We start from the raw sequence: 9236 nt of genomic DNA on the forward strand, positions 1-9236 counted from the left end.
GCACAGGATACCAAAAATGGATTTCTGTGCCTTACAATAGCCACAGCAATAGTAAAGAAGAAATAACAAGAATACCAGACAAATAAAAAAATGTGGCTTTCTCAACCTTACTGACCAAATAAAACGACTCAGCAACGCACCGTTTTGTCAAAATAAAAGAAATAGTAATAAGAGATAAAACGACAAAATGACTTTCGTTTCATTAACTCTTTAACTGTTGGTTGAAAATGACATCGTGTCTATCTTCTTCCTTTCTTCACCTAGTTGTTGAATTGGTGCCTAGACTCATCTTCTTATCTTTTACCAAATGAAATTACTCAACTCTCAACACACCTCCTTAATTCCAGATGAGTAAATTCTCAATTTTCCTCTCAAATATTCAAACTGCTCTGTACTCAAATATTTAGTAAATATGTCTGCTAGTTATTCATTGGTAAGATAGTATTCCAGCTCAATTTCTCCCTCTTTTACTGCTTCCCTTAAGGCATGGAACTTAACTCTGATATGTTGTGTACACCCATGTTGAACTGGATTCTTAGCTATTGCAATAGCAGATTGATTATCTGCTTGTAGTAACATTCCCTTGTTCTGTGTGAGCCCCAATTCAGCTAAGATCTTTCTTAACCAGAGTGCTTGGTTTGTAGCTGCAGCAGTGGCTATATATTTTGCTTTTGTAGATGATTGAGCCACTAGTTCCTATTTCTTAGAACTCCACGAGAAAACTCCACTTCCAAATGAAAAACAATAGCCACTTGTACTTTTAGAATCATCTAGTGAGCCTGCTCAATCACTGTTAGAAAATCCTTGAAGTTGACCACTTTCAGCTCTCAAATACTTCACTCCATAATCTACAGTACCTTCAACATATCTGAGGATGCGTTTAGCTGCAGTAATGTCGTAAAGTGCGGGTCCGGGAACCCGACCGCTAGACGCGATGTGAAAACTCTAAAAATTTAAAAATTAGAAGTCGCCACCAATCTTTTTTACTAGGTGCGATTGGTCACCTATTGACTCGATTCTAATCGACGAAGCCTTAAATTAATTTTAAGTCTGTCGAAGAGAACCTCAAACTAGTATACGATTTTCTAGATCTAGGCTCGGGAGTACGGTTACACCCGGGGAAGGATTAGCACCCTCGGGACGCTTGTTCCATGAACGGTATCATTCTTAGATTATCCTATTAGGTTTTAATTTTTAAGTTCGCTATATTTCCTTAGTTATTATTCATTTATTTTATCTCCTATTCAACCTAAAATGGAATGCAAATGTGAGGCAAAATGAAATGCATGGCGTGAGATAAAAATGTCAGACGAATAACCTTTTATCGAGGATATTTTTTCGAATCTGCCCATCATACTGGTGGGACTCGAGGTATTCTCTCACCTAGGGAATTATCCGAGAAATTCACCTTCACAAATTCAACGAATAATTTCTATCATCGGGGTTATCGTACGTTTTTCTTTAAAAATAATATTTTCGTGCATAATGAACCTAATACGAGTCAAAGCCTTTTATTAAAGATGTTTCTTGAGCCCTCCCATCATACTGGTGGGACCCGGGGACACTTTCTCACCTAAGGAACTTTTCGAGGAATACCCGCCTTCGCAAGATCCTCGAAAGATCCCATCATCGGGGTTTAAACTCGAAAAAAAAATACTTCTATGATATGATATGCATAATGCAATATATATATATATATATATGCTATGCTAATGCAATTAACTATTATTATTTTTCAATTTTATATCCTTTGTTATTTTATTTTTTATTATTATATCTTTTATTTTTTATATTTTTTATATTTTTCACACTTTACATTATTTATTCTAAGTTTTTCATATATTTTATTTTATAATTAGATAAATTGTTTATGATTCCATTTAATGCTTAATTTTAAATTATTTATTGTCCTAGATTTTTTTGTTATTATTATTTATTTATTATTTATTATTTTTTTTATTTTTGTCATGTATATTGCATTTTCACAAATTAATTATTTACTATATATTCGAATTATTAATATTATTTTTTATCATCATTTTTTTATATCATTTTTATTTATTTATTATTTTTATTGAATAATTTTTTGTATAGTCGAATTCTTTATTTATTAAAATTTTGGGATCTTGAAATCGAGGCTCTCCCATCGTACTGGTGGAGCCTTGATTCGAATTTCGAACCTAGGGAATATGAGCCCGGGATTGTGACCTCTCGCGTCCCGATCGATCATCCCATCATCGGTATCAAACTAAACGATTATTTTATCTATATTAAATAATTAATTATCTTATCCCATTTTCATTATCTCTATATTTTACATAAAACCATTTCTCTCGATTAGCTTGTCATTTACTAATTTTATTCATTACATTTTATTCACGTGTATGTTTCATATATTTATTTTTAACAATTAAGTGTATTTTTTTTATTTCTCCATATATTTTGTTTTGGTCTACTTGTATAACTAAATAATTATTTCTACCTAATTTTATTATTACTTATCATATATTTAAATATATATTTATTCCTATATTTTCATCTACTTCCATTTCTACACAGTATAAATCACTCTATTTTACTTTCACCTATTTCATTTAGTTTATTTCTTCTTATTTATTTTTTTAACATCTAATTGTTCTCATGTATACTTTATCTTTTAATCATTTATTAAAATTAACTTGTCCTCCTCCCTAAACATTGGATTAATCACCACCACAAAATCAGATCAAAAGAAAAGGTAAGAATTTACCTTGACTGATTGGACCAACAAGACCCACTGATCTGCTTCAAAAAAAAATGCTTCTCCTTCTTTAGAACAGTGCCGCTTAGGGGCCCTTCAGAAGTTGATCTTGATATTTTTTTCACTTTTTCTTCTTTCTCGTTCTTCCCTTTTTCTGTCGTCTATCTTACTCTTTCTCTAAAAAATTCCATTTTTCTGCTCTCCTACCCGCCCACCAATTTCTCTCCTCTCTCCTCTCTCCACTCCCCACCGGCAATGGGACCTAAGGCTTTTTCCGTTCACCTTTCATTGGATCTGGTGCTGCGGCACTAGGCTCATTCTTTTTTCCCCCCGTGTCAGCATCTTCCTCTCTTTATTCCTCCGCTCAACCCTTATTTCCCTTGCGTCGGCAGCCACTTCTTAGCACCGATCTACAGCTGTTCTTCATGTCAACGGCGCAGGCCAGGGAACCCGGTCCTCTCTCTACCTATCTATACTAACCGAGCCTTGCTCTCCCCCTAAAAACCCAAATCATCCCCTCCTTTTTAGCCGGCAACACCAACCCCAAACTCTCTTTCTCTCTTATTAGATTTGAATCACCCAAAACTAAAACCACTCTACCGGTTACCAAAACCCAGCCCCAACTTTCACTGCACACTCATTTTTTGGTATTTGTTTGGTATATATTTTCTGATTTTTCTGTGGGTTCTTCTGGCTACTAAAGAACTTAAGAATTTTTTGTTGTGGTTTTTCAGTTGCTAGGAAGCTTAAGAATTTTTGCAGGTTGTTGGTTTTTCATTGCTAGTGGTGGCCTCCTTCGGATGGGTGCTACAGTGCCCCTTTTATACTGGGTTAAAGAGGGCACGCTCCCACTACCTTGCCAGACGTGAATTTTTTGTGTCTGGCAGGGTGAAGGTGGCTCCTAGTAGGGTGCATCCGCACCCTGCCAGTCGTACCTTTCCTTTCCCTCTTTTTTTTTTGGGGTTATTTATATATTTATTTTTTATTTTATTATTTTTTTTTAGTGTCTACAGCTGCCCCTCTTTGCGCATTTCGAAAATAAAAAATAGTGCAAAGACGTAGACATTGTTTTTAACTAAATTCTTTAATTCTCTTATCAAGGTTTTTTTTTTTAAATGAGATTCCTTAAAGCTGGGGCAACGAAACTTCAAAAATGAACTCCTCAAAGCTGAGGCAACGAAACTTTAAAAATAAACTCCTCAAGGCTGAAGCAACGAAACTTCAAAAACAAGGAACTCCTCAAAACTGAGGCAACGAGATTTTAAAAATGAACTCCTCAAAGTTGAGGCAATGAAACTTCAAAAAACGAACTCCTCAAAACTGAGGCAACAACTTTAAAAATGAACTTCTCAAAATTGAGGCAACGAAACTTTACAAAACAAACTCCTCAAAATTGAGGCAACGAATTTAAAAATGAACTCCTCAAAACCGAGGCAACGAAACTTTATAAAACGAACTCCTCAAAATTGAGGCAACGACTTTAAAAATGAACTCCTCAAAACTGAGGCAACGAAACCTTTTTTCCTTTTTTTGAAATGGTGAAAAATAATCAACTCCTCATTTGAGGTTCTACAATTTTGAAGTTGAATTTTCCTCTTTTTTTAATTGTTTTAAAACTTTGAACATGGCAATTCATCTTCATCAGTTTTTATTTTTTGGTGTTTTAAAGCTTTCTCTTTGATCAATGGGGGATGAACCGATCACGCTTCCGTTCTCTCGTCTTCCTTAATTTGTTGCTCACAACTGTTTTCTTCCTCTATTATTTGCATGGTCCAATCATTCTTTATATTTTTACTATTCTCCATTCTGTTGCTATTTCCATTTCTTTCTTTCTTTTCTTAGTCTTTTCTCTTTTTTTTTTTTTACATTACTAGACTCCATTTCATTCCCTGTCGATTGTGATCTTTTTCAAAATACTACAAACATTTCTTTACTTTATCATGCTCTTTATTAAATATCATTCCAATTTTATGACAAATGCAATGCAATGTACTCATATCTCCTCTCTTGGCAGAATGGAAATGATGACAATGTTGGGAGCAGAAAGGCTATTTTTCAAAGGAAGTTTCTACAATCAGGCATAATGACAAGGAATAAGGGGAAACCAATTAACACAAAAGGGATACAATTCTTTCGTAATGACTGTTCCGATAGATATTGGCAGCAGTCTTAAAATTTTATCCCGAAACAGGCACAATCGTCAGCTCCCTTGTCTTTTGTATGAACATCTTGGATCATGATCTTCACCCTTTCTGTGTAAAGCTTTTGTAATACTTGGACCTCCTTCGTGTCTAGACCGCCCTTTCAGGTTTTCAATCTAAACACATCTCCCAAATTCAAGCCGCCTTTTCAGGTTTTCAACTTGAAAATTTTCTTTTTTCTCTTCTTTTTTTTTGATTTTTTTTATTTTTTATGCAAAATATTTCTTGACAGCATCAGCATTCACTGGGTTGGAAAACTCCCTTCTGTCCATCTTCGCCAAAATTAGTGCTCCTCCTAAAAAAGCTTTCTTCACCACAAATGGTTCTTCCCAATTCGGCGTCCATTTCTCGCGAGGATCCTGCTGGTTTGGGAGAATTCTATTCAATACTAACTCTCCTTCTTGGAACTGTCGAGGATGTGCCTTCTTGCCATATGCCCTCATCATTCTCTTTTGATATAACTGTCCATGGCAAAGTGCCGTCAACCTTTTTTCTTCTATGAGATTCAATTGCTCATAACGAGCGTTAACCCATTCGGCTTCTTCCAACTGTACTTCTTTAAGGACCCGAAGGGAAGGGATTTCTACTTCAATTGGCAAAACTGCTTCCATCCCATACACCAAAGAGAATGGAGTAGCTCCCGTGGAAGTTCGGATTATTATGCGATAAGCATGCAAAGTAAAGGGTAACTTCTCATGCCAATCTTTGTATACATCTGTCATCTTTTCAATTATCCTTTTAATGTTTTTATTGGCTACTTCTACCGCTCCATTCATCTTTGGGCGATAAGGCGTTGAATTGTGATGCATGATCTTAAACTTAGCACAAACCTCTTTCATCATTGAACCATTGAGGTTACTAGCGTTATCTATGATGATCCTTTCCGAGAGACCATAGCGGCATATTATTTCTTTTTGGATGAACTTACATATCACTTTCTGGGTCACATTGGCATAAGATGCTGCTTCTACCCATTTGGTGAAGTAGTCAGTTGCCACCAGAATAAACCGATGCCCATTTGATGCCTTCGGGGTTATTAACCCAATCACATCCATGCCCCACATTGAGAATGGCCACGGTGATGTCAATACATGCAGTGAATTTGTAGGAGTGTGGATTCTGTCTGCGTATATCTGACACTTGTGACATTTTTGAGCAAAATCTATATAATCTGTTTCCAACGTAAGCTAGTAATACCCTGCTCTCATGACCTGTCTTGCCAACATATGCCCATTTACATGTGCCCCACAAATTTGTTCGTGAACTTCCTCAACTATTCTCCGAGCTTCGACAGAATCCACACATCTCAAGAGCACTTGATCCCTACTTCTCTTGTATAAGATGTCCCAATCCAAGAAGAAATTCGTTACCAACCTTCTAATGGTTTTCTTATCATTTTTTGAGCTTTGCTCCGGATACTGCTGAAACTTAAGATAATGCACAATATCATGGTACCACGGTTTCCCGTATACTTCTTCCTCTACACTGGAGTAGTGTGCGGGGCACTCTCAAAGATTAATCACGATGGGTTGAATCTTGACATCGGTACCAACTTTAAACATTACCGCCAGCGTGGCTAATGCGTCGGCCATTTGGTTCTTCTCTCGAGGTAAATGGGTGAAGCAAATCCTTTCAAAATTTTCAATCAGCTTTGAAACATACTTATGATATCGGATTAAATTCGAGTCACGTGTCTCCCATTCTCCTTGCAACTGATAAATAACCAAAGCAGAATCCCCATATACTTCCAAAATGTGAATTTTTCTCTCAATTGCTGCCTGAAGACCCATGACACAAGCTTCATATTCGATCATATTATTGGTGCAATAGAAGTTGAGTTTAGCTATGATGGGATAATGATCTCCTTCTGGTGACACTAACACGACCCCTATGCCATGCCCCAAGGCATTCGAAGCTCCATCGAAAAACATCTTCCAATTCTCTTTCTCCTCTGATTTTCCTCAGTTGTTTGGCATATTGACATCAAGTTCTGATCTGGAAACTCAAACTCCATGGGTTCATAATCTTCCTCCACCCATTCTGCCAGAAAATCAGCAATTGCACTTCATTTGATAGCTTTTTGGGACACATATACAATATCATATTCAGACAACAACACTTGCCATCTTGCCACCCTACCTGATAAGGATGGTTTCTCGAAGATGTATTTGATAGGATCTAACTTCGCAATAAGCCAAGTGGTATGATATAGCATATATTGCTTGAGTTGATGCGCCGTCCATGCTAAAACACAACACATCTTTTCCAACGAGGAATACTTGGACTCATACTCAGTGAACTTTTTACTTAAGTAGTAAACTGATCTTTCTTTCTTATCAGTATCATCATGCTGCCCCAACACACATCCCATGGATCCTTCATTTACTGTCAGATACAAAAGAATGGGTCTCCCAACCACAAGTGGTACCAACATTGGCAGACTCAACAGATATTCTTTAACCTTGTCAAAAGTAACTTGGCACTCCTCATTCCATGCCCCAGGATTGTGCTTGCGAAGGAGCTTGAAGATTGGGTCACATTTGAGTGTGAGTTGTGATATGAATCGGGCTATATAATTCAGCCTTCCCAAGAATCTTCTAACTACTTTCTGCGTTTTGGGAGGAGACAAATCACGGATTGCTTGAACTTTATCCGGGTCAACTTCTATTCCCCTTTCACTGACGACGAAACCAAGTAACTTTCCTGAAGTGACTCTAAAAGTGCACTTTACCGGATTTAACCTGAGCTGAAACTTCCGTAACCTCTTAAATAACCTTTCAAGATTGGTCGCATGATCCTCTGTTTTACGAGCTTTTACAATCATATCATCCACATACACCTCAACCTCTCTGTGCATCGTGTCATGGAAAAGAGTTACCATGGCTCGCTGATAAGTTGCCCCGGCATTCTTCAAGCCAAATGGCATTACCTTATAACAAAAAGTCCCCCACATAGTTATGAAGGTAGTCTTTCTCTATCCTCTGGTGCCATTTTAATTTGGTTATACCCTGAAAAGCCATCAATATAGGAAAACATGGAATGGCGGGCAGTATTGTCAACAACGGTGTCAATGTGGGGCAGAGAAAAATTATCTTTTGGGCTTGCTCTATTCAAATCTCGATAGTCCACACACATTCTCACTTTCCCATTTTTCTTAGGCACTAGGATAATATTTGCAACCCATTCAGGGTACTTTGCTACTTCCAAGAATCTCATGTTGAATTACTTTTTCACCTCTTCCTTGATTTTTAACAGTATTTCTGGTTTCATTCTTCTCAACTTTTGCTTAATTGGTTTGCATTCGGGTTTCAAAGACAGTTTATGGTCTACAATGTCTATATTAAGTACTGGCATATCCTGATAGGACCATGCAAACACATCTACATATTCATGCAGCAGCTTTATTAGTTTTTCTTTTTCAATCGGCACCAACGTCATACCAATTCTAACTTCTTTCTTATTATCTTCATGTCCTAAATTAATCGTTTCAAGTGTCTCTTAATGTGGGACAATTTGTCTCCCCTCCTGTTCTACTAGTCTTAATAAGTTCGGAGTTAAATCATGATCCTCCACGTTTTTTGTATCATCAAGTTCACTGACACTTGTACCTTTTTCGAAATTAACTTCAAAACCACTGTCATTATCATCTTCGCATTCATTATTTGGAATCCTGAAAGATAAAGGGAGTTGAAAAATGTAGAGCTATTGTATAGATAAACATTTGAAATAAAAGGGATGAGATGACAAGAATGGAAATAATGAATCATGAGAGGAGGTATGAGAAATGCACTACGCATGTCAATTTATTAGAATGATAAATGATGAAAAGCCCGATACATAAAATTCCAATACTTTTGGGCATAAGCACGGATGTTTAGTTTGCATTACTTTGAAATAAAATCACAAGTGACTGGTAAACTCATGGTAGTCCAACTGCTCAATTTCAACTTCTGTGGCCCGAGGTATGTAGTAGGAATCCCATCCACATTTCCTGGCTGCTCTTCACTTTCTTTTGTTGCGCATATTGAAAAATCAGAAAAGGCTTTCCCTAATGCTGACACTGATTCTCGACTTCCAACGATGAGTGATTCAGGAAAGATGCAGCCTCCAAATCGAAATGTCTCGTAGAGATAAGGATATATCATTCTATGATTTTCCAACATATGCCCCTTAAAGCGAGCCAACCTTTCCCTTCTCCTTTCGGCTATCATTTCTTCTCTTTCCTTCTTGGTCGGCTTATATCCCAGGCCAAACCTTTCTTCATTTTTGGTAGCACGTATTGGCCTTTTAATGCC

The sequence above is a fragment of the Theobroma cacao genome, chromosome 7 (assembly GCF_053813885.1).
Source record: "Theobroma cacao isolate CCN51 chromosome 7, ASM5381388v1, whole genome shotgun sequence".
In the NCBI taxonomy this organism is placed as follows: domain Eukaryota; kingdom Viridiplantae; phylum Streptophyta; class Magnoliopsida; order Malvales; family Malvaceae; genus Theobroma; species Theobroma cacao.